The 7776-nt window shown below is 36.3% G+C and overlaps 1 long non-coding RNA gene across 1 annotated transcript; it reads left to right on the forward strand.

Annotated features, from left to right (window-relative positions):
* Positions 1-281: 281 nt before the first annotated feature.
* LOC127526073 (uncharacterized) lies at positions 282-878 on the forward strand. The gene is made up of 3 exons (XR_007933693.1): positions 282-409; positions 557-644; positions 829-878. It is a non-coding gene; the product is annotated as an uncharacterized LOC127526073 (long non-coding RNA).
* The last annotated feature ends 6898 nt before the right edge of the window (positions 879-7776 follow it).

Here is a 7776-nt window from a genome sequence, read left to right on the forward strand (position 1 = left end):
AAGAGGCTGGATACTATTGTTCCTAAGGGCCTTAATGAGCTATTCGTGGAATCCATGTGAGAATGTGGTAGGATTAACGAGCTTAACCAGTTTGTTTTGAACTCCAGGTGAGAATGTTTTTAATTGTTTGTTGGTTCAATTGATGTGGACTTAGGAGGCATGGAAAGAATTTAAAACTTTTTTAATATGTTTCATAGGCTTGGATTGGTGAACCCGAGCATTTTTGGGGTGCCAGTGAGGCTGGCATCCCCTACCCTAAACCTAACCCTAACCCTAATTCAGGGCAGCAAAAGTGGGGTGAAAAAGAAGGGTTAATTCAGGGCAGAAACATTCGGGTGAAAAAAGGGTTAATTCAGGGCAGAAACATTCGAGTGAAAAAGAAGGGTTAATTCAGGGCAGCAAAATTGGGGTGAAAAAGAAGGGTTAATTCATGGCAGCAAACATTCGGGTGAAAAAAGTTAATTCAGGGTAGAAACATTCGGGTGAAAAAGGGTTAATTCAGGGCAGCAAAAGTGGGGTGAAAAAGAAGGTGTTAATTCAGGGCAGAAACATTCAGGTGAAAAAGAAGGGTTAATTCAGGGCAGCAAAAGTGGGGTGAAAAAGAAGGGTTAATTCAGGGCAGCAAAAGTGGGGTGAAAAAGAATGTGTTAATTCAGGGCAGAAAAAGTGGGGTGAGAAAGGGTTAATTCAGGGCAGAAACATTCGGGTGAAAAAGGGGTTAATTCAGGGCAGCAAAAGTGGGGTGAAAAAGAAGGGTTAATTCAGGAGAGCAAAAGTGGGGTGAAAAAGGTGTTAATTCAGGGCAGAAAAAGTGGGGTGAAAAAGAAGGGTTAATTCAGGAGAGCAAAAGTGGGGTGAAAAAGAAGGGTTAATTCAGGAGAGCAAAAATCATGTGAAAAAGGGTTAATTCAGGAGAGCAAAAATCATGTGAAAAAAAAGGGTTAATTCCGGAGAGAAAAAATCATGCGAAAAAGAAGGGTTCATTCTGGAGAGAAATTATCAACTGAAAAAGAAGGGTTAATGCAGGAGAGCAAAAATCATGCGAAAAAGAAGGGTTAATTCTGGAGAGAAATTATCAACTGAAAAAGAAGGGTTAATGCAGGAGAGCAAAAATCATGTGAAAAAGAAGGGTTAATTCTGGAGAGAAAAAATGAACTGAAAAAGAAGGGTTAATTCAGGAGAGAAAAAATTGTGAAAAAGAAGGGTTTGGTTTCTGTTTTGCCTATAAGTTAATTAAATTGGCTTAAAAAATGGTTGGATTAGTTTTCAAATGAACATGTAGATCAATGAATTTTGTTATACAGAGCATTCTGTAATGCTAAATGGAGCAGAGGTCGGGAAAAATAAAAGTTATATTAGAATGACATACAGACATCAATATACTGTATTTAGGTTACTTCAAGGTAAGTAGTTTAACAACATGTTCTCTAATGGATGGTCAACACCAATATTCTTGCCTTTTTGTATTCTTTTTGATACTATTTTTCTTTATTATATCTACATATTAAAAAAAGTAAAAATAGTAAATTATGCACTTGTGTACTATTAACATTTTAGTTTTTTAATTGCTAAAGTTGACTTTTTATTTTTGACTGTATAAATTATCCATCCATCCATTTTCCAACCCGCTGAATCCAAACACAGGGTCACGGGGGTCTGCTGGAGCCAACCCCAGCCAACACAGGGTACAAGGCAGGAAACAATCCTGGGCAGGGTGCCAACCCACCGCAGTGTATAAATAATTGATGAGAATACTACTGAAAATAATAAAGATCAGTTTAAAACACTTTTGATGTCCACCACAACATAGTCACTGTATTACCAGTTTGTTTCAAAAGAACATCATGTATAATTTACAAAACCTCTGAAACAGACTAGAATACTTTTGCTTTACCATCAATCAATGTGTCATTTTCAATCTTTGAGACTGTGTTCCACTATAAGACTTCACATGATAATAACAAAACTGACAGTCTCCAGAATAATACATATTTTATTAACTCCTGTGTTGAGTCACACTGTGCTGTTGTGAAATGCATGCTGTACAACATTTTATGTGTACTAAAAGCTATTATTTACAATACATTGTGTATTTGTTTTTTCATACTAAGGGAAAGAGTGAGTAAGAAATCTGTTGCTATAATGTTTCACAGCAAATAAAGAAACTAAATAAAACTATAAATGTTGTAATACAGGCAGTTGCCAACATTTTCCTTTTAGATTTTAAGAAGCCTAGAATAGGTTAACAATCACATTTATAGCAGGTTATGAAAAAAAACTGTACAAATTCAAGAAATTCAATGGCATAAAACACACTTTTCAGCAAGGTTTTTCCCCTGCCACTATAAACTATATCTTTCAAGTCTAACTATCTTTTATGTATAAACAACATCTTTATTGGAAGCAGCATGCTGACATTGCCATTTTACAACACTTATACCCCCACTTAGACTTGGAGACTGCATTCACTCTCATGCTGCTATTGGTTCCTTCTATGTAATGCTAAGTAATCAGATAAAACATAGTTCTGCTTAGAACTATCACCAAAGATATATTTGTTCAGCCTCAGATATGGATTAAGCACCTGCTTAAAATGACAACGACAAGGAAAGCTGAATGTGTTACATTATGTGAATTTGATATTAAACTCAAACAAAAGAAACTTGGGACATGGTCATAAATGCCAGAAGCACGTGAACAACCAAAGTTTAATTCACGAAGCATGAGGTAAATCATTTTTGTTTTATGTAGGCAATGACAGCCTAACAGTGCTCCATCATGCTCAGCTAAAAGTGCAAGGCAGTCAAAACATGGTTGCCAATTTAGAAGAGCAACTGTAAGGTCAGGAGCTATACAAAAACAGAAAACTCAATATGGAATGGTCCATAAACTATTTTTATGTACTGTAGAGTGAAAGTTTTTCAGCTAGAAAACAAATAAAAGCACAGCAAAATAATCTATAAGTATGTCATGTAGTGACATATTTTAAATTTAACAGCATGTAAGTCCAGAAATGCTCCAAGCAAGCTTTTTAATTTTGTGCAGCACCTTCCATATTTAAACCAGAATCTTACCCATGGCAGTGTTCCTACCTAACTATTCTCCCTGACTTTATCACAGTGCTTAGCTTATAAACCTATCTATTTTAAAAAATACTTAATGTGATCAAAGGTAACAGGAACTACTGTTTATTATCTTAGGCAGGCAATGTGCTGAAGTGGTTAAGGTTTTAGACCACAAACCTTAAGGTTGTGAGTTCAAATCCTGCCACTGACACTGTGACCCTGAGCAAGTTACTTCACCTGCCTCTGCTCCAATTGGAAAAAGAAAAGAAATGTAGCCAATTGTATCTCAGATGTTGTAAGCTGCATTGAATAAAGGTGTTGGCCAAATAAATAAATGGAAATCTCAACAGCATTGAGCAACAAGGCAGGAACCAAATGAGAATAGGATTAGGGCTGCAATGATTAGTCGACGTAATCGACGACGTCGACTACAAAAAAATCGGCGATGCAGATATTTTATTGTCGACGTTTCATAAACAGAACCTTCAATGGAGGCTCCAGTCACAAAGAACCACATTGGTTTTTGTAACTGCAATGCACTACATGAACGTCTGGGGGCAGTATCATTTGTTATTGTTTGTCAAGACTGCACACAGTCCTACCAACGAAGAAAGAACGTTTGAGGAGAAGAAGAATGTAGAGGAAAATAAACGTGGTTGCAATGGCGAGTCGGATAGAGGAGGGAGAATGAGATGGAAAAAAATTGAGACAGAAACTTTCTAAAGTGTGGGAGCACTTCACCGAAAAAGAAAAAAAAGTTGAATGCAGATTATGCAAAGCGGAGCTTGCTTTTCACGGCAGCACCACCACGATGCATGAGCATCTGAAACACAAGCATCCTGGAGCTGTGATGCCGCCGTCTCTTGAGAATTTATGCTGGCGCTGTTAGTTAATTAGTTAGGGTCAGATCAGGAGGGGAGGGAGAGTGTGAACGAGACTGAGAAAATAAAACTAAAAAAAAGCTAACTTTTACAAGTAACAAATTTACACCTGATCTGTTCGTTTTCAAATAATATTGCATTAGTGCGATGATGTTTTTTGATTGGTACTATTCAGATCATACAATGATTTCTTCAAAATGTCACATATATTTGTCTCTTTCTTTTTTTTTCCAAGGTGCTGCACGCTCACACCAGAAGGCGTGAGCTTATTCAGTGCTAGCAGCAGCATGCAGGTGGCCGGTTGCTTGTGCTATAACAAGCTTGACCTGGCGGCGATCAAAGTAAATGTACTGTGCAAGGCATGTACGGGGTCCACTGAGAAAAGAAGAGCGTTCATGGCTCACCTTGCATAAGAACATTCTTTCCTCTGCATGTCCTGGAGTCCTGTGCAGACTGGGCAAGGTCGGGGGAAAAAAAACGCAGTCACTGATTAAAACCGGAAGAAGGTACGCGAATGAACATAAATAATATGAATAATGTTGCATCCTTGCCACAATGTTTTCTGAAATGTACTATAAGATCATAAAATGAATAATTCCAAATATCATATATACCTATGTCTCTGTTTTTTTGTCAGTGTGGCTTTGACATCACGGGCCATAAGTTGCATACTAATTCAGCGTAAGCAGGAACACTCAATAAAATTGAATAAAAAAAATCAAGTGACAATGAGATATGAATAAGGCAGATTCGCCAGCGTTTGTGTGTCAGCTTTTATCCATCCAGATCAGAGAATTTCCAGTTCGATTGCCTCAAAACGCCACTTACATCTACAGTTATTCCCAGCTTCAGATAAAAAGTAACAGCGTCAGATCTCTCGGGGGGCGGTAGTATGTATTGTGGTCGTGACTGAGAGAATAAAAGTGAAAAAAAAAAATTCTAACTTTTACAAGTACTATACATTTACAGTGGCTGTTACAAACACAAATCAAATGTATGTGTTTATTGTATAATATTAACAATAAGAGCAACTCACTACTCAAAACGGTAAATATACGAGGCAGTCAGATCGAACCTGGGGACTCTTGATTATAACTCAGCAATTCCTACCGCTGTGCCACGGAAGCTATTGTATCATCCTTGAACCTTTTGTGAAAGTGTTTATTTGATCTTTGCATTTCAGGCTTTACACATAGTATAGTTTATGTCTACATTTTGTCATTCATTACTTAAATATGAAAAACGTTTCTGTTTTAACAATGTATTTTTTGGTTAAGTTAAACGCACTTTTTTTGTTTAAAAACTATGTGCACTTTAGTTGGTATTGTCTAATGTATTTCTTTTTTATTCTGATGGTCACACTAATATAAAAACATCTGATTATTTTCAAATTCATATGTTTCACTGGTTGTTATTTTAATCTGATTATTATTAATTTTAATTGTGTTAATGCAGAGACATCAGGGTGACATTCACAGGTGGACAGACGTGAGCAGATGAGGTAAGACATGCACTGGAGCGCAGAACAGGATGTGCAACCACAGGTTGCAGGCTTCAAAATAGTCAGGCATGAAATAATTGTGACTAATCGACTAATCGAAAAAAAAAATTGAACGATTAGTCGACTACCAAAATAATCATTAGTTGCAGCCCTAAATAGGATGTAGAGGTATATTCATATACATATCTAAAATCCCAAGGCACTTGTAGCCACTAATTAACTTAAAATTTGTATATGTAAGATGTGAAAAGAAAACTTGAGTACCCATTAGAAAACCTAGATAGACACAGAGATAACATGTAAACTCCACAAAGAAAGTGACTTTACCCAAATTTAAAACTAGAACTCTGGAGTTACAGAGGATTATATTCTTGGCTACCGGGCAACCATGCCACCACCACCCCTGTTCAAATAGTACACAATGTTTGAAAATAGGCAGGCTTTTTTCTTGCAATATAAATATAATTTTGACCTCAATCTCGTAGGGTGCTCAATTGACTTTTTTAACGGAGAAAGTCAATGACTGTCTATCTGAAATGCTGTCCTCCTCCACAGAGTCCCCTCAGGTTTGTGTTCTTTTACTTCTTTTTCACATCCTCTAAGCAAATTTATGTCATAGTAAAATTGAAAACATGCTCATCTTAAAATTTGATGATGACTCAGTAATTGTAAGCCTACAAGAGGTAGATGACATTGTTAACTGGTGTGATAAGTCCTTCTTGATTGAAATGATACAGCAACTAAGGAACTAAAAATCATTTTTAGAAGAAATGTCATTCATCCACAAGAAACAATCATCAAATATCTATCTATCTATCTATCTATCTATCTATCTATCTATCTATCTATCTATCTATCAAAGGCCAGGCATTGGAACTTTTTGAGAGTTATAAATGAATGGGGACAATCGTAGACTTAAAGCTTACTTTTAATGAAAACACAGAAACCATCTGCAAAAATGGACAGCAATGCCTCTACTATTTAAGGAAACCGAGTCTTTTTAGTGTGAGTCCTACTATTATTTCACTCTTATATAAATCTTTTATTGAATCTGTCTTTACTTATGTTCTATTGGCCTTGGTTGGGAAATCTTAATGCAAGCAACAACAAAATAAATCTGATTCTACAATAGAGAAAAAAGTAACAAATTTGCAACAGTCCAATCTTATAGACTTTAACAAGAAAGTATTACGTAAAGCAGTGTGTATCCTCTCAGAAAGGACTTGTCCACTTGTGATGCCCCGTGTATCGCCCATGAGTGTTCATTACCTCACCACTATATTGTCGGTTTCAGCAGTTGCTACCATCAGGTCACATGTTCAAGGTTCCAATATTCTTTCATCCCAAAATGCAGTTAATTTTATAAATAAATTAAACTTCTATAAATATCCACAAGCCTACGATATTGGATTAGCATTTGCATCATTCATCAGTCAAGTTTAAATGTTAATTTTATGTTTAATATGTTTGATGTAGTGCTTCGCTAAGTATCATGTTCACTGCTATATTATTGTCATGTGTACTACGTTTATATTTCATGGCTGATTTGTTCTTTTTGGTGTGTTTTTTCATGTTATGTCATGGTCTCTCTGTAAAACCTGCTGACAAACAAAATTTCCTTCTTGGGACAATCAAATTGAACTGAAATGAACAGTAGGTAGTGTGGTTAATCTAGTAATTTTGTGGTTTGCACCTGTTGTATACTTTGTCCTCCTGTAATTTTTTAATGTCCATATTGATTATATGTAAAAATATACAAAACTGTTACTGCAAAATAATATTTCCATAACGGATAACATTATAAGTAATATTCGGTACTTTTGATTGTAATTCTCATAAGGAAAATACAGATTTACAGGTTACGGTAATAGTGGCTTTAATTACAAGTGTATTTTCATCTTTTAAAATTGAAGCTTTAATATGTAGTCTTGTTTTCCATACCTTTTGCAGAACACGGACAACAAATCCATTAAAATAAAACTTAAAATAGATTTATAAGCTGATGCCCGTGTCAACTTAAATATTCAGTGATAAAAGCAACGATTTTCGGAAGACCTCTATAACGACAAAAGCCCGCTGAACTAAACTATGCCAAAAGCATACGCCAGTTATTAATCCGTGAACACCTGAAGTACCAGCCGGTGTCCTATTGGTACCCAAGTCACTAATGCAGGCAATCAGCAAGAAAACGCACAGATTGCCCGCCCGCACGAATTGCACGTGTTACATCACGTGGGTGAAGTGCGCCAGCCAATCGTAGCTTTCATTTCTGACGGCAGCTACGCGGTTTCTCGGGCAACTAGATCTCGCAGTATGCTGCAAAAAAAAA

The sequence above is a fragment of the Erpetoichthys calabaricus genome, chromosome 16, assembly GCF_900747795.2.
Source record: "Erpetoichthys calabaricus chromosome 16, fErpCal1.3, whole genome shotgun sequence".
Classification (NCBI taxonomy): domain Eukaryota; kingdom Metazoa; phylum Chordata; class Cladistia; order Polypteriformes; family Polypteridae; genus Erpetoichthys; species Erpetoichthys calabaricus.